This window comes from Thrips palmi, unplaced genomic scaffold, assembly GCF_012932325.1.
Source record: "Thrips palmi isolate BJ-2018 unplaced genomic scaffold, TpBJ-2018v1 HiC_scaffold_8, whole genome shotgun sequence".
Lineage (NCBI taxonomy): Eukaryota > Metazoa > Arthropoda > Insecta > Thysanoptera > Thripidae > Thrips > Thrips palmi.
In genome coordinates this window covers 6,113,050-6,131,013 of record NW_023144635.1, presented here as the reverse complement: position 1 = coordinate 6,131,013, position 17,964 = coordinate 6,113,050, and the positions used below count along the sequence as shown (strand labels likewise).

The window sequence follows — 17,964 nt, the reverse complement described above, 5'->3', positions numbered from 1 at the left end:
CATCAACGGGACGGCCAGAGCGGCCGTCTTGCAGCACCTCTCCGCCCGCCCCTCGCCCGGGCCGCCCCGGCCGGCCCAACGAACAAGGCGCAGCCTCCGCAAGTTTACAGCTGTTTGACGCGACAGACGCCAGCCCGCCAGCCCGCCGCCCGAAAAGTTGCGCAGTTTGCCGATGGAAGGGTGGCAAAAGAAGCTGGCGGAAACACTAAACGGGGCGCGGGGGAAGATACGGGAAATTGATTTTTGTTCCCCAACTCCGCGGCGCCGCGCGGCGCCGCACTCAGCAGCGCCACTGTCGATACTTGTGCCGTGTGGGCACTCGGGCCCAAGTGTCTGCGGCACAATGGGCTTTGTAGTCGCCCCAGCCCGGTCCACGCCCCGGCCGGCCTGCTGCGGTCACTCCCTGGGAGGGGCACCTCGCCGGCCCCGCCAGCCCCGCCAGCCCTCGCCTCGCAGGGCATTCTACGCGTCCTGCCCGCAGTGTGGGCACTCTGGGCGGAGGCTGGTGATAGATGGCGGCCAACACGCGATGCCCGCCACCGCCGCAAGAGAAACACCACGGCCGCCGCGCCACCGCCACAAGCCTCGGCCCGGAAACCAGTTTGGCTGGCGGTGCCAGGTGTCACCAACGGCACCTGCCACTGCCCGTCAAAATCAACACGTTGCCGATTGGAGAAGACAATCTGCCCCCAGGACGCCGGGACAAGATTGGCGCTTGCCGTGGCCTCTGCCGAGAGGTGTCCGCATGCTCACCGTGCGACTCAAAGCCGAAGCCGGGGACTGCTCCCCCGCGGTAAACAGCTGCAGTGTACTCCGGTCTACCAAAGCAAAAGGACAAGAGTCGTTAAAGGGAAAGAAAGAGAAAGAGAGAAGAAAAAAATACAAGAATAACGTGTAAAGAAAAGGGCGTCCTTTTTTTTGAGGAGGGCGCAAAGGGAGGGATTTGAGATTTCTAGGGGCCGGGGGGCCGGGCGCAAGAGGGCGAGATCAAAGAGCGTCGCTGGATGTGAGCCGCAGGGAGAGAATGAAGCGAAGCGGCCGGATGAAAGGTAGTCCGGGTACATTACCACCAGCACGACGCAGAGCTGAACTCCTAGCAGCCCCGCTAGGGCCCGGTGTCATTGAAAACCGCTGTTAAATAAACTGTTTTGAAAAGATTAACAAAATTTGAGTTTTTTTCCGGACAAAATAAACGATGAGTTGGAGGAAATAAGTTTGTGGTAAGGTACAAGGGAATCACGAGTGACCTTGGTAAACCGGATGTAACTCTCTCCGATGGTCCACGTGGACCCTCGCCTGGACCCTGGGGCTGCTGCCGGGCCTTAACAATGAATGAGGCCTGCACGCCGATTGACGGGATGGGGCCGGGGCAGGGCCGCGCGAATGCCTTTACTTTGTCTCCATCCTTTCACCTGGGCCCCTCTCGGCCCTTGCCCTGCCTCGCCCCGGCACGACGCGCCACTGTTTGCGAAGGCTATTTACTCGTCCGAGTGTGCTACTCCAGGCCGATGTGAACGGCTTGCTTTTGTTTCGCTCGCAGTGTACTTGCTGTAAATTTGTCTTTACGAGCGGAGCGCCGCCCTGGCCACGCCCCGCCACGCCCCCTCGCTCTCCTTCTGCACTACTGCACTACGCCATCAAAAAGTTTGCTCGGGATGCGGTGCGTTGGGGATAAAAGGGTCGGCCCGGAGTCGGCGCTTCGGCGCGCACTTCCACTGCGGATCTCGGAGCGCGGCCAGCGCGGCTCAGGGACACTTGTACGAGTCTCTCCCGCAGCCCAAACCGGATTGGGGCGGGTGCACTGCCGTAAGGACAACAGGACAGGAAGCTTCCTGCGGCCGTCCAAAATATCTAATTAAACTCTTGAAAGTCGCTTCTAAAACCAACCATGTATTTTAGATCTCAGCTTGCGCGGCAGGGCCGCAAGCGCGCTGCCACCGTGTCGCCCCCGCGCCCCACATTCCGCATGCCTTGCGCGTTTCGTGTGACTCGTTCTCCATTTTCTGGCGGCGCGGAGTGCCCGATGCGATCTTTTCCTCTTTGCTCGTTTTCCCCCATTTCCCCTTTCCAATAATCTGGCCGTGCCACTCACTTGCCACTCTTCCCCGGCCGCCGCGGGGCGCCGCGATGGACCGGCACGTCACCCCTCCGTGCCCGCGGGCCGCACGCGCAGCACGCGGGGCGCGCGGAGCCACGCACGGCGTCAATGAAAGCGATGACGCAATCCCGGCCCCTCGCTTTATTTCGCTACGTGTTTCTTTCGCGCAATTTTTCTGCCCTTGCGGCGCGAGGGTGGGGCATGAGGGACTCCTTCGCCCCCTCGCCTCATCGCCCCCTGCTGGCAGCTGTCTCCATGTTGGAGAAGGGACTGGGTAGGTCGGCCCGTATGCGGTGGTACCGAGCTCTATCTTTTTGTCATATTGTTTGCCGGTTTTCTTGATGCGGGCGCCGCAGCCCCGCGGGACTGTGGGCGAGGGCCCAGCTAGCGTCCCAGGCAGAGCCCCCCTGATCCCCACCTCCCCGTTTTCCCAACGCCCAACAAATGACCAGGTGTTGTGGACAGCTAGCCCGGCCTGAGACCCGGGATTCCCCACCCCGGCCCCGTCCGCCGCCAGCAGCCGCCCCATCTATCCGCGCTGTCCTTACAGGCCGCGCCTTGCTCACGCGACGACACGCGCCTCATTTGCTTTCATTTGGCCGCCTTTATGGCGTGGTGTCCGTCCCGGCTCGGCGGCCCGCCCGGCATGCCATTCAACATTCGCGCCCATTCATGGCAAGTGGCGCAAAAAGGTGACGTCGTCCTTTTGTGCGGCCGCGATGAATTCGCCAATGTGGAGATTAGTCCGCCATTGGCGCGGTGCGGCGGAGCGCGCCTCACCGCACACACCTGCACCAGATTATGGCAAGCGCTGTAGGTACACTGCTAGCCACCTGCACAGGTCACGGACACGTTGCCGGCAGCACATGTTTAGGCCCCGTTTTGCTCCCGTTATCATTTCTCGCTGTATTGTGTTCGAATTAGAATCAACGGACTAGAAATGCGAAGTCGGCTTATCGGGTGGGCCTTAGCGCCCCCAGTCGAGACAGGTTTATAAAACATCGTGAAAAAGAGTTGTTCTTATGGGAACCCCCGGAGCAAATAATGAGCATTTCAATATTTTCAGGAGCAACAACTTCGATTCTTTTGTAATTTTTTGGTTCCAAAATAGCTGATTTCAAACTAGTCTGGCATCGCAGACTCTCTGCCAGGTCGAGGGTGTTGAGGTTGGCTGTACTACATTTACCCAGGCGGCCCTAAACTAGACAGGACGCTCGGTTCTCCAGAGGAAGTTTCATCGCGTCGGATTTGGGGGGACGGCCTCTGGAGTTAATCCTCTCACGGCTTGTTCGCAGGGCGTGGTCTTATTTTAATCAGGGGGACTATCTGAGCTGAAGCGGGGAAGAAGCTCGGGGTGCTCAACTAGTAGTGACTGCACGATGTCTTTGGCCCGGCCTGTTGTCTCGAGCCGGAAGGAATTGGACCCCCAGCCGGAACAATTAAAACAGTTGAATTGATCTGGACGCCCTCTGTGCGCATGGACTTCAAAGCCTTCTTAGCAGCAAACTGGTTTTATTGTGTCGCTGATGCCGATGAACCAACCCCCAAAACCAGCTTAAGTGTAGTTACTCAGCCTAGATTTCGTTTTAAAATCATCGCGTCAAGTGTGAAAAACGTACACGTCGGCTAAGCCAACATGGTTGTTAGGCGTTACAAGTTCTCTGATTAAGGCCTCACTTTTTGGATTATTTGTGTTTAGCGGCGTGAGGATACGAGATACGTCTTTCTTCTTCACTCTGGCTTATTTGTCCGTGTAATCAAAATCTTCTTGCGCTACGCTCAGAATGCAGCGCCTTCGGCGAGCACCTGTTGCGAGCGACTTGGCTCGAGCATTAGCCGACGCCTTAAAGTTGGGTGAGTTGTGCGACGCAGCGCTCTGATTTTCCCGTGCCACGTTCCTCTCTGACAGGCACGCCCGCCTCTCTATTTTTCACGCAGGCGACCATTATTGGTGTGCAGCGCGTTTACAAGCTTTATTTGTTCGGGGTGGTCCGTCAGGATGGAGGACGCCGGGCCGAGCCGCCTAGCCGCCGGGACGCACGGTGGCACGTCGATTAATCTCTTCCCCCTGATTTTCACTCTGTGTGTGTGCGGCCTTGCCCATGATTGAGTGGGCCGTCTCATGATTCATGGCACTGGCCGGGCTCAGCCCTCGCTTTGGAGCGGCTCGACGCCACGGCGACTTGGGCGTCGCCAGGCTTGTCCTCGACCCATCCGGTCTGCCTTCGGCTTTGTCCGGCAATTGACGCCCGAGCCACAGCCGCCAGCAGCCGCCACGATGCCGTCGCGTGATGTCTGTTCTACCACTAGAAAGAGCACTGAATCTACAAGAGCAGTCCCTTTCGAACAAAGTAAAATAGGAATAAAAAGTACCTAAATTAATAGTAAGTGACGTGCTACAATGACTTCACTGGTTGCGAGGAGGGTGCCCCGTTCTCTGAGCTTTGCAGAACAGTGGTGTTTTTTTTGCGTGGAATCCGGCTGCTATGTGAAAAAACTCATACATACTCGGAAAAACGTCTTTTGCTGGCCAGTCAGTCATTTGCTACATCACTTATTGTTTCTGGTAAGAATATCTTTTGAGATGTGCCACTGCGTAGTAACGTAGATGCACGTTAGTTGGAATTTCACCATTTGTTTCCGCCTTCCGTACCTACCGTAAGGTGTACAGAACACCGTCGAATCATAATTGGAGTTTGCAGAACTTTGCGTGCCATTTTCAGTAATAATTGTTGTCGTTAGTCTGGGCTCGGGAGGTCCGTTCATCATAGACATCGGTAGTTTGAGGCGGCGCGATCGTTAAAACAAAGTTTGAGCCCTAAGGGCGTGTCCGTCTTAAGAGCGTTGAAACAAGATGGCGTTGTGGGGTACACTATGATAGTGAAAAGTTTGAAACAATATCAGTAAAATAGTTGCTGTCGAAGAAAGCGCCCTTTCACCATGAATCACAAGGGGGGTACCTCAAGGCCTGAATGTTTTTCAAAAGCAGAAGACTGGACCTGGTGACCCCTGCTGGACTTCATCTCCCGAAAGGAACTGGACGTGGCGTTTCGCTCGCTCTCTACGTGGAGGGGAGGGGGCGCTTCGGGGCGTGGTCGGGCTCGGCGAGAGAGAGTTTGAGCGATGGGGTGGATCCCTTGAGGCGGACGCCGAGGGACTCATAACATTCAGCATCATAAGCCCTTGGGTCTGGGGGGGTCGGCTCCCCGGAGGGGTGAAAGAAGGGGCCGTGCCAGCCCGGCAGGCTAGAGCGGCATAGGTAGGGGAGGCTAGTCATCGCGATATGCCCCAGGGACCGAAAGTCTCATTGCCGGGTATTGGCACGTACGTCCTGCACACGAAGGCATGCGCTGTTTAGGGGGCTAAACTTTCATATTGTGCTGTAGCTCAGGAATGCTTGTGTCGCTCCGGGGTACAAACTGCTTGTGACATAATACCGTTTAAAAGGGTGCGCGTAGCAGCACTTCAAAGTATCTCAGGCATCTGTCGCTGAAACTTGTTGGAGTTTTTATCACGTTAACACACGGTGCGTTGTGCACTGACCCTACGCGCGGTGCTTGTCTGTATTTTTGTCGCTAAAAAAGGGCGAGCTCGTCAGAGTGACGCAGTCTTTTTGCCTCATTCGCGGAGAATTTGCATACGCTTTGGCTGGCACGGTAACGAGGGCCGACAGCTGCGCCGGCCTGCAGCACAAGACGTAAATCAACGGGCCACGCCCCCTCTTTGACGATTGTCTCGAACATGTGCCCCGCGCTGCAGCCAGATAGGCGTGTCAGTCTTCATGCAGGCGAAAGATGTTTAATTTTTAAACCGCTTAAGCCTGACTAGGCAAAAATGTCTTTCAACTCGGAAATATGTGTATATTTGTGAAACTGGTATTGCGTGTTTCTGTAACAGTGTCGTAAAAACAGCTGTGTAGGACATATTCAGTACCGTACGAGGCACGCAGTAGCTTTATAAGCCCTTCGGGAGGATGTGCAGATTCAGCCGTGCCGTGCTTCGCGTCTGATGCGCCGCCCGAAGATAGTAAAGCGCCGGCAGGATGCCTGCAGCGTGTAGGAGGTCAAGTGCCGCCTGCCCTAACCTTGGCAGCTTGCACATCCAGACGAATGAAACACGACCATGAAACTCGGGGATACAACGCAAGGGACAAGTACGAGGGGGCGGCTGCTCTTGACTTTATCGTCCCCTCTTTCGTCCCATCTGTCCGCACGGTGACATTCTTCCTTCATCTGCTCATCTTTTTCCGGGTTTATGCGAGCAACGCAAACAAGAGGTCTGAGGGAGACTGCGTGAAGGGCCGACCAAATATGCCTGCAGTAGTTCTGCCCTCGCCTCCTACCAAAAGCGTCTGCCCCCGCAGTCTTACAGCAGACTTGGAGACTTTCTGAATGCGGAGTTCCTCGACCACTGAAAATATGCGATTAAAATGCTGCGGGTGCAGCGGTCGGCCAGTGTGTTTGCCATGCCACACATGACGGCGTTGTTCGCGGTCCCAAGGCTGCAGACAAGGCAGGCGTAAACCACGCTGGAAATGTGCGGCTCGGATTTATGCGTCTATAACGTGACCAAGTACCGGGGGAGGGGCGCAGACGAGCTGAGCAGGCCTGTCATCATGGCACGGCAAGTCGAGCCTGGCCGCGGGGTCACGACCTGGGAGAGGGAGAAACATTGAGACTCGTTGTAGGCTGACAAGGAGGGCTTGTCTTTGGGTCACTGCCGGCAGTGGACGCGAAAATAAGCCAGGCCCGTTTACGGCGATTTCACGATAAGGCGGATGCGGAGAAAAGGAAAAATGGGCGCGTGCTGCGCCACAGCCTCCTTTTTAGTCCTTTGTTCAGCTCTCGTTTTCTCTTCACCACGGGTAAACAAATTTGTGGGCCCGGGCCGCCGATGCCGAGGTAAAGCTGCTACGTTCAGATAAAGCTCACTATTTTTCCAGCGGTGCGCCCAAGGCGGTGCAAGGCGGCGCCGCCCGGCCGGGGCGGCCAAAGTGGCGGCCCGGGATTGGTGCTCTGGCCGCGACATCTCTCTGGTTTCCGCAATTTCGGGTAAATGCTTCCTATGACAGGACGAGGGTCGTTTCGTGGCTGCACGGCGAAGGCAGTGGCGCTGGGCCGCGCTAGGCGGGCAGAGCGGCGCCTTCAACCGGTAATCAATAGCCGTCTTGAGGGACTGCGCTAGGCCGGGCCACGCCGGAGCAAGGCCGGGCTGGGCTCGAAAGCCCTCGGCCGGCAAATGCGAGAAAGAAATGGAACGGCATATCAAAGACAGCTGTGCCAGGGGCCACCCAAGCCCACCCAAGGGCCGCCGGGCTGCGGCCTGGATGCGGCCTCGCTGCGGTCGGGGCTGTCCGCACTGGGAGAAAATGGGGTGAAATATTTAGAGGAAGAGAAGGTTGGGAAAGGAATTGGAAATGTCTCACGCCGTTCAGCCGCAAGTGGACCTGTCACGCAGTCAACTCCACGCGCCAAAGGCTCGAAAACTAATCTGCTCGGTCTGCCTCTGGGCGGTGCACTATGAGAAAAGGCGCTCGAAGAATGGTTGGTTCAAAGTCAGATTGTGAAATTGTGCTCTGGACTGCAAACGTGTTTATGGCGCCTGCCACAACAAGGTCAGGTTGTAATTTTCCGTTCCCTTTTTGCTTGCAGGAGGGTGACGTTGTGGACCATTGTGACAAGACAATCAAAGCAAGGACACGCGAGAGCTACAAGACCAAAGTGAGGTAAAAATGATGCTTTTTGCCTAAATTTTATTCTAAAAACTGCAAACACGCAGGCGTTCCGATTAAAACGGCTCACAAGACGCCTGTCCCACCTTTCTCTTTACGGAGGTCTTTAGCGGCGGTATACGGCGGGCCTTTACGGCCCACACGTCGTTGCGGCCAGAATGCGGGATCCCCGGCGTGTCCTTTGGGGCGGGGCGGCGACGCAGCGGCGCGGCGACGCCTCGCAAATAAAGAAGCGGAAGTGTGTGGCGGTCGCGAATTACGGCCGCATTGCCCGTTATTTTGGCCCCACCCCTCGTTACGGCCGTGCACGCGAGGCGCCGCGGTGACGGCCAAGGCACGACCACGCAGCACCGTGCGGCACGCCTGCGGCACGCCACCGATTGCCCCATTGACCGACATGAACGACGTGTACTGCGTGGGGAGGCGCTGCCGCCGCCGCCGCCCCGCGCGGAGGGACGCGACGGCCAGGAACTCACTTCCCAGAAACGCGGCGCCCGCACGCCAGCTTGCGGATTCCGAACAGTGCTTTTGCCGCTCTGTCTCTGTCGCGCCCGCGGGTTGTCCCGCGAGGGCGGAAGAGAGACAGATCGACCGAACACGCGCACAACTTGTCCATTAGCATAACCCGCGCGACGCGTTCTTTGCCCGCGCGAGGTCGGCGCGGCCCGAGGGCCGTGGCGTGCGCTGCGCGTGTTTGTTTATTGGAGGCGGCAGGGTATGGCCGCCTTGGCAAAGGCGTTTCCGGTTCGGTCAGCACAACATCCCTGGGCGAAGACGGGAATATTTTCAATATTGCACATTGCTTCCTTGATGAAATTTGGCCGTGCTCGATTGCTAGAGACATGCGTGGCGCGACCCGCAGACTTGCCTTTCCGGCTGACTACATTATCCCGCCGCGGACGTGGATGCTGTGCTTCCGGCATTTCTGCACGTTGATGTCTGTCGATGAACAGGGCGGGGTGGCTTCCACTCGGCCGCTCCGGGGTGGGCGCCACCCTCTTTCTAATTCCCGTCATCGCGCTGACTAAACTTGAAAGCGAGCCGCGCCCGGACGGCCTGGCCGAATCCCTTCCGACGTTGAAATGGCGTGCATAATTCATAAGTTCCAGCCACTCCATTAATCCCTCCGTGTACGTAGAGCTCTGTGCGTCAGACACCAGGTGGGAAGCAGGGGGAGGTAGGCACGGCCCTGGGCCCTGGGGAGATGAGGTCTGTGGAGGGGAGCGGAATATGACGGGCACTGACAGCCACCACCACTGTTTAGTCCGATATGCTAACACACACACATACAGCCCGTTCGAATTGCTCAGCGCACGCATGAGCGAAGGGCCGCAAAATACATACGTTTGGGGCGCGAACACAATGCGTGCCGCACAAACTCTATCGCGAACCAAAGCGGTCTTGTTCTGTGACTGACACAGTCTCAGTGTTGTGCGCACCGGCTCACTACCGCGGTGGCCCTTGCGTTGGTCAACTGCCTGAATACATGAAACAAATGCCATATTTGGACTGCTGCAGCCCCTGAGCCAGGTGTCGGAGCGTTCCTTGAACCCTACCTCCCTTATAGCCGTCGATCCGCTGCGGCAACGCCAAAAAAAGCACGCGCCAGTTTGTGGAGGCAATCCGCCTTGTCCCAGTTTGCGAATAAACCCCACCCTTAAATCTTTAGTGGCCGGATTACGTCCATCCTGGGCCGGCCAGCCCGGTCGAAGGCCCGGCCGACGGCCCGGCCCGTCGATTAGAGAGGCAGCCCCTATTTGACGGCCCCTCCCTGCCGGTCGGCCGCGGCCCCAATAAAGCATACACTGGCGTGACCGCCACCTCGGCAAGTAAAGCCCCCGAACGAAAGCCGTCTAGTTTGTTGCAGAGTGTTTGTGTTTCCTCTGATTGCACGGCAGCCTCGCCGGCCTCGCCGGCCTCGGCCCGCAGTCTGGTCCGGTCGGGTCGTCCAGGTGCGGAACAATCTGCAAAGTGGTGAAACTGGCTGGCCGGGGGGCCGTGACAATCCGGGGCTTCATCACCATCGGCAAACACGGGGACGGTCTGTAAATTGCGCTGCTGTTTCGACTGCCACTCCCGCCCTATTTCTTTTTTCGCCCCTGCCACGCTTACCCTGCTGCAGTTTTTCTGAAAGGCCGTGCAGTGTAGCCACTGGATCTCTTTCTCTCGCGCAACCTCCGCTTCGGCAGTGGGATGGTCAGTCGGGAAGCCGTGGGCAACCGCTGACCGCACGCTACAGTAATGGCAGAGCTAGCGCGGGGTGGAGGGCGTGGTCCCCCGAGCAGATGTGCCGGGCCCGGCCCGACTGAGTGCTAGTTGTTGTTCAACGTGAACTGGTGGCAAGTTGGGGCCGATATCTCCTCCCGGCGGTACTCAGTCAAACTGAAGCCACTTGGGCGCCGGGGGCCGGCGTTGGCCGGTGCCTCGCCACCTCCTCTAGAAAACACGGGCCGCCGCTGCTTTGACGCACCCCGCCCCTCCGTCACTCCGTCACTGGCGGGGCTAACCGTGCGGCCGTTAGACCAGACCGCTTCGGTTCACCACGTGGTTTATCGGTGTCGGCGGCCCGGGCACTTATCGCCGTGAGCCTCGCTTTGAGCGCGGCTGCCGCCCGCTGCCGCCCACTGCCGCCCCGGTTGCAGGCTTGAAAGAGGACCGCACACACTCCTCCAGCGCGCTGGCTCGGGTGGCTAGCTCCACAGTGCTCCGCAGACTGCGCGGAATTTGAGACTGGCTCGGCGCGCCCGCTCGCCCTTTAAGCAGCCCCGTCATTTCTCCTTGAGTGCGCGGAACGGCGCGTCTCAATCGATTCGGCATATCGGAGCCACACTCGGCGCGCCGAACTTTCCCTTGCCGCCCCGCCCGGGCGCGCCCCCGCCTTGTCGATTTACTTGTCTACATGAACCTACTCCGCGCACCCGCTGCTACCCACTGTCGACAGCGAGCATACGCTTCTCGGTCTCACCGTGTGCCGGGAGCGGCGTCCCTGTTTTTCCTTGTCAAGTGGGTAGCTTGCACCCAGCCGATATCAGTTCAATTCATAGAAACCTCTGCATCGGCTAAATTTAAGCGACGGTAATCTTGTAAGAGATAAGAAGGCTAAGTTTTGGCTGTGGGCGTGGTTGGGGGTGGCTGACGGCGAGAGCATATTTACCACCGCGGCCCCCCCCCCCCCCCGCCCCGCGAGGTGAGGCTTATCTGGGCGTCTTCCTCTATCGCGGCGCGCAACAAATCGGCGTCATTAGGTGCGCAGAGATTGTGTGTGACAGTGACACGACTGGAATGGCCTGAATGAGGCGCAACACGCGACTGTGCGGCTGCCCCCTGTTCCCTTGTTCCCCCGGGCCCCGGGAAGCCTCCGCCTTTTCAAAGTTAATTGGCTGCGCCTGACCTGACAGTGACCAAACGGCCGCCGTGCTCGTCATACCAATTATTGCATTAGTCACCATTTTCATATTTTATTGTACAAGGCCACATTCTGCTCCAAATGGCAGTTTAGTATACGATCTGACTACATTTAAATTCAGGCAGGTCCCAGAAGTTAAAATGAAATAGCATAAAATCGAATAAAACGTTAAATCATAAAATGGGTCACCCCTGATCCATTTTATTTGACTTATGTTTGTTCTTTAAACCTAGGTATAATAAATTGAAACCTGTATGTACACTACACCCACTAATGTTTTAAAGTTGGTTTTGTCTGGCTGGTTTGACGGGTTGTGAGAGTAATGCTCAACACGGTGCAGCGCGTTCTAAGTTATGCGCTGGGTGGTGCCTCCGTGGACCGTTAGTATGCGTGCCGGCGGTGCGGACCGCGAAAAAGAGCACCCCTGAACCCCTGGGCTCCGAAAGTCTGTCACTTTCGGTGGGAGAATGACGTTCTTATGCCGTGCCTTCTGATGAGCCGCCATTGTGGGGCCAGCGTTCGAGGCGAGGTTCGAGGAGCCCCAAGTGGCCCAAGTGGGCCGGGCTGTGGGCCGGGCCGGCAGCTTTGCCCACAAAGGGAATCGATCCCGCACCCCTTTGCACGGCCAAGGCGCGGCCGAGGCTCGGCCAAGGACAAAAGTGGAGCCAACTAACTTTTGCCGAAACGGGACACCTTTCGGCTTGCCTCTCCTCCTTGAAAGGCAGCCCAGATGATTGCACCGGGGGGTCGCGCTTCGCCCAGCCCCGCCCCGGCCTCGGCGCCGAGGACAAGAAAGGCGGCCAATCGAAGCCCTCCCCATGATCTGCGGTCTAAGTGACGCGGACTACTCTGTATAACGGCCAGGCACGGGGCTTTGGCCCGCCTCGCCGCCCCAGAGCCCCATGGGGCAGGACGTGTGGCAGTCCAAAGCCCTCGAAGGCCTTCAGCACGTGTTGGTGGTCCACTCACTGGCCCGGCCACCGCCATTCCGCGGCCGTTGTCTGCGCGCCGACCCCATCGACCTCTTTTCTTTGACGCCGCCCTTGCCGGAGTCACCTCAGCTCAACTCAGTCTCGTTTCAAGAGTTCAATACCTTTCACCGGTCCCAGTGAAATCACCGCGGCTCCCGCAGCGCCACTGGCCGCGCCCCAACGTCGTTTGCAGACTTGCCCAACTTTTGCGACGACTTGGCCGCGCGCTTCCTCTACCATTCGAATTCTGCGGCCCGTAGTTTCGCGGCACCTGCGCCGGAAGTGTTTGCCGGAAACACTCAGAGGGCCTGCGCGCCGGCCTGCCCAAACAGGAATCGTGATGTATGCGCTGCGTCGGTTGGGGCGACTCCTCCACACACACACACACACACACGCGCGCGCGCGCGCACACACACACACACACATTTGTCTGCCCGGCGGCCGTTTAGGGCCCCATTAAGGCGGCTCAAAGCGGCCCGAAGTGGCGAGGTTTCGCCTGTGGGAAAGGGGATGCCTGTTGTGTGTTGTTTGGGGTTAGGGCTGGGCCACGGGCCACTCTGAGCGCACGCTTCATCGCGCAGATGGAATCTCTTCGTGGCCGGCTCGCCTGGCCCCGCCCGACCCCGAGGCCGTTAGAGATCAATTTAAATATGCCGCCCTTTCCAGTGTGTGGCGTGCGAGTCAAGGCCGCCACCTTCCACGCAACCGCACTTTCACCCCATTCAGTCGGCGGGCTTGCCGGGCTTGCCGGGTTGCCGGGTGAAACGGCCCTGACTAATCGCGGCACTCGCGGCAAGGCTCCACAAATGTGCCCTTTCATCTACTGGCTGATTCCGAGTGGGAAGTTGGCCACCCTCGCACCCATGCGGGACACCCTATGAGTGCGAGAGACACAGAGAGGCCCCACCTCGGAATCGGCTTGGGCCGTGAATGCCGCGGTGGGACTCGGTGGCTTGGCGTGTGTTGCGGAGAACTTGCACGGCTTATGATGCCTCTCCGAGGCAAAGGGACCCAGCGGACTAACTCGATCGCGCGCGGGTTCAGCTCGCTTATGTGATCCAGATTGCCTGCCTCTGGGCCACCAGTTCCCCATCGGCCACGGCTTGCTAGGCATTAACGTGACGAAGCATGCTGGAGCCAAAGCGACGGGTTCGAGGAATATAACGCTAACTCGGAGCGCATCTGGACACTGCGCTATCTCGGTCTGTAGCACTATAGTGCACTATCTCGAGTCGCCATTTCGGGCGCCTACTTTGACATGCGATATTTACGAAACTATTGAGAGTAAAAGGTTCAAACTTGTTTCTAGCACTGATGCCAACCTATATTTCAATAAAAACACGTCGTTGCGTCCTTACAGGCGTTATTCTCTTAAACATGAGGCTTCAAAATCGCGAGGTGGAGCTGGGTGTCGAGATAGCGTAGTGTAGTGCAGCAATCCGAGATAGCGCAGTGTCCGGATGCGCTCCGAGTTAGCGTTATATTCCTCGAACCCGTCGAAAGGTAGGCATACCTCGCGCCAAGTCCCAGGACTTCCCCGACGACTCACTGAAGGGGGGGTTTCCCAGTGACTCTCTCCCGCCCCTCAAGCGCTCGCCCCTTAAATGGTGCCATCTCCCGACGCGAATTAAAAGTTTCCGCGGCCAGTGAGCAGGAGAAACGGCCAATTAATGACCTCCATTCCTTTGAATTGCTTTGTCAAGTTTGCCAGCTTGGTGGGCTGAAATGGACCGAGAGATGCGTGCGAATGAAATAACTCTCCCCGCCCGGGCGCTTTTGAAGTAACTAGCACGATGATGTAATTGAAAAAAGCGGAGCAAGTTGGCCAAAGGGGAGGTGGGGCTCTGGGAAGCCGAGAGCCCCTGGCTGCCCTCGAGTGTGTTGTCTCAATTAGTTGCTGTACTTGCCTGGTCTTTAATGCTAAAGACCGAGCTCATCCGTCTCAACGCTCCGAGGTGATGACCGCCACCAGGTACTTTCGCAGCGAGTGTAGGCCACTCAGGGCGAGTTTTTCATACACTTGCCTTTTATGTGACGCGCCGGTGTAAAACGTAAGCCCGCACCGAGGTCCACGGCCCGCGAAGAAACGCCTTGTTTTTGTCGAGCATTTAGGGCGTGTTAAATATTCCGTTTGGCCGGTTTACGGGGTCAAGGCACAGCCAGGCACAGCGAAGGGGACGGCGGCTGAATGGGGAGGCGAGCAAGGCGGAGGCTGCACTGAGTAATTAAAGATTAGGGCCGCGAGGCCGCGGGCGGGGAGGGTGGAGGACTGCTGCGCTGGTGTACGGGAGGGGGGCACGTCGAGTCCGGGGCTGAGGCTGACTTTTCCCGCGTCACGCAAGCAGGTTGCACTTACACTGCCGAGAAGGAGGGTTAGTACACATGGAGATGAAGTTAAAAATATTCACAAAGTTGCCTTTTTTTTAAGTGCACGCTGGTACTGTCTCAATGTCAACCGGCCTTGGATGGCCGGCATCGAGAGTCCGCCGTCCTGGTCGGTGGCGGACGTCGCCGCTGCGGTTGCAGCCTGCGGCCTGTTGCGGTGCAGTCGCAGGGCCCCGCCGTAAAGCCAGGCCGAGCGGGCCCGGACAATGGATGGGTATGGGGCAATAACTGGAGCGGCGGACTGATGCGTCCGGACCTTGCGCATCGTCCGCACTGCAGCGTCGGCATGTGTGGTTTGTCGTGCCTGCCGTGCCGGGCCGTGGACGTCATTCCCGGAATGTCTTGGCGTTTCCATCGTTCCAAGGAAAGCGACGTTTGCCGGAGAGCGGCCGGCCCCCCCGGCATGCCCCGAAGCACGCGGCACGCTAAGTGCACTGGAATGCCCAAGGTGTACCGTGGGGCTGCCCGGGCCGCGGCAGAGAGGCGGGACAGAAGCAGGAGCCGGAGAGAAGGCCCCGCTGGATCGGCTGCCTTGTTTATGCGACAGAAAAAGCAGCGTCATTACCTCTGGATGTGCCGTGAGCCTGCTCGAGCCTGCCTCGCGCCTGCCTCCACCCAGGAGGTTTACGACTTGCTCAAGGCCTACAGGGGCGGGCCTGAGTCGCGCAGTCTCAGGTGGATGGCGCCGAATGGTTTATGTGTGTGCGTCTCTCACTGTGTGCGTGCGGGGCGAGGTGAGGCGGCAGTGATGTAAGTGCGCCTCCCCCGTTGACTCCAACCCTCCCTCCACGGCGCGCCACCGCATCCTGACACTCGACTCGGTCGGACAATTACTTGCTGATTTTCGCCACGTCGGCACCTTAAGCTGCACGATAATGATTCCGCGAGGAGGGAGAGCTCTCGGCGAACTTGGGCGGGCCTCTCGCCTTGCCTCGCCAGTCGGGGGCTAAAGAGCAGCCATGACTTGAGAGCGAAAGTTGTGGACCCTGGCTGGAACCGGAGGGCGCGTCTGCCTGCTCAAGCCCCCGGGGAAGCACCAAGCAAAGTCGCTCCTCAAAACCGAGTCGGGCCCTTTTATTTTTCGTGCGATGGGAACCACTTGGAAAGGAAGCAAAATGTGGATGGTTTGGGGGATATCGGATTCGCAACGACGTGACGTGCATGGCCGGGCACGCCACCGCCGTACGCTTGGCCCTATCCCCGCCGTCCCTGGTCGAATTTCCCGCTCGACCCTCGGCGAGGGCCTGCAAGGGCCCGGGAGGGCCTGGAGGGGCCCCGCAATCTGCCAGGTCCTTGGCCGCACCCCAAAGCAGTGCATGCATCAAGGAGCGATCATCTTTTGCTCCACCACCACCGCACACTGCCCAACAACTTTCCTTGAAAACTGGTTGACGATACGCAGAGAAGTGAAGGCTTCCGCTCGTCGTCTGAAAAAAAAATGAAAATGATTAAGTGGCGTGCGTTGCTTGAACAGTACGTGCGCGTCGCAATTTTCTCGAATCCGGGCTGCCAATCTCCATTTGTATTTTTTATTCACTGACGCGGCGTGCGTGCCGGCGACACTTACTCTCCCAGGCGGGCTCACGGCCTCGCGGCTTGACGGCCTCACGGCGGCGGGGTTAACACCCTCCACGCGATTTGCAGGGGTCCCCGTGAGGCGGGCAAGGCGCCCTGACGGCGTCGCGACGCCAGGACTCGCGCCAATCTACTCTGTTTCCCCCTTTTCCCGGCCAGCTACACCTACATGCACTTCCCCGCCGCCCCGCCCCACCACCCTTTCCCCGGAGATTTCCTTCCGGAATACGTGAGTGATATTGGGACCGAGCGATTCGACAGGCAAACGGTAAACCCATCTTGTCACGCCCCGCCAGGGCGCTTCGCCTGACGTGTGTGTACGTGTGTGTGTGTGTGCGCGCATACGGGTGCGGAGATGGTTGGCTTGTCGTCGGCAAGCCTCCTGTGTGCCAACCACGTCTATCGTCTATTCTCCAATCTGCTCCCCTATATACTCTGCGCTGCACTACGCTGCGCTTGCCTCACGGGTCGTCGGTCACAGTCTTCCTGTGCACTCGGGACGCACGCGCTCCAACTATTCGGTATGATTGGCCGACCTGTATTCCTGTGTGCGGATCCATTCCCCGATGACAAGCGACCCACTGACATGTCTGAGCGAGATACTGCGTCCGTGTGTGCCAAAGTTTTTTTTTTTGTCGTCCGTGGCAGCGTCGCCATTTCACGCGTGGCGGTTTTGTTTATCTTAGCTCCAGGATTGAAAAAAGAAATCGGGAAGAAGCGAAGAAGGCGGTGGAGCCGTGAAGTGTGGCAGGGCCGGGGCCTGAGTGTGTGCGCGGCGGTTGTTTGCTGAGCGGCAGGGATTTACAACAAACTCTTTCGCGGTGGTTGGTATGCCTCGAGCTGAGGAGATGCACCGGCACGGTGGGCATGCAATGCACGCTGGCTGCTATGCCTCAATGGCGGCTGGTGGCCGGCCCTGCCGCGCCTGGAGTTGGGCAAACCCAGGCAAACCGCGAGGAAGCCTGATGAGCCGGCCGCCCCGGTCCAAGAAGTGCCTGAAATCCGTCTCACAGTTCGGGACAGGTCGAGCCGGCCTGCCAAAATGACAAAGTCGGCCCCGTTTACCTTCCTCTGGGCTCGCGCTGGGCTCGCCAGGCGCCTGTGACGCAGGCAGGCCCGCCACGCCGCGCTGCTCGGCGCATGGCCTACGCGACGGGCGCTCGCCCGGCCTCGCCCGCGCGCCACGAGGCTCGGGGTTTCCTTTGCTTTGTCTCCGGATTTCCCGCGGCAGCACTGGCACCAGCTCGCCTTGAATAAGGCCCCGCGGCTTAAGAAGTTTCTGGCGAGACAACCGGTTGATGTGTGGCTCCGTTTCTAATTTCCCAGCAGCGCGGTCGCGCGTCTTGCCCGCAGCAGTGGCGGCCGGAGCGATGGTCCCTCGGCCCCAGCCGCCCCCGGCCCCGGTCTTCACGCTGCTGGACGACGACGCTGGTCCATTCCCAACTCGCGGCGTTTCTTGCCGCCCCTTTTTGTCCCGCCTTTTTTCCGCAAGACCGTCTCGGCGACAGCGATCCCCGGAAGGTACCTATTATCGGCCCGCCTCAGCCGAGCCGACCCGACGGACGTGACGGGGCGGCTCCGGGGTCGGCGGGAAGAGAGCGTCTCACTCCGTCATTAATCCCGCCCACTAGTTTACAAAGGACTACCAGCAAAGGGCTTCAAATTGCCGAGGGCCAGTCTTGGCTTTGCGGACCTTTGCCGCGTCCGGTCGGCCCCCGCTGCACTTTTTTTGGTGAAATTCACCCTCCAGGAGCATTTAAGTGGAAGGCGGCCCCTGAACCCCGCGCCCCCGCTCTCA

General features: G+C 58.7%; 1 long non-coding RNA gene across 1 annotated transcript in view; it reads left to right on the top strand.

The window, feature by feature from the left end:
- LOC117653471 overlaps positions 1 to 17,964 on the top strand; it is a 79,125-nt gene that overhangs the window by 59,863 nt on the left and 1,298 nt on the right. The window contains exon 2 of the long non-coding RNA XR_004588235.1: positions 7,750 to 7,823. This is a non-coding gene — a long non-coding RNA (uncharacterized LOC117653471). The remainder of the gene's footprint in view (positions 1 to 7,749; positions 7,824 to 17,964) is intronic.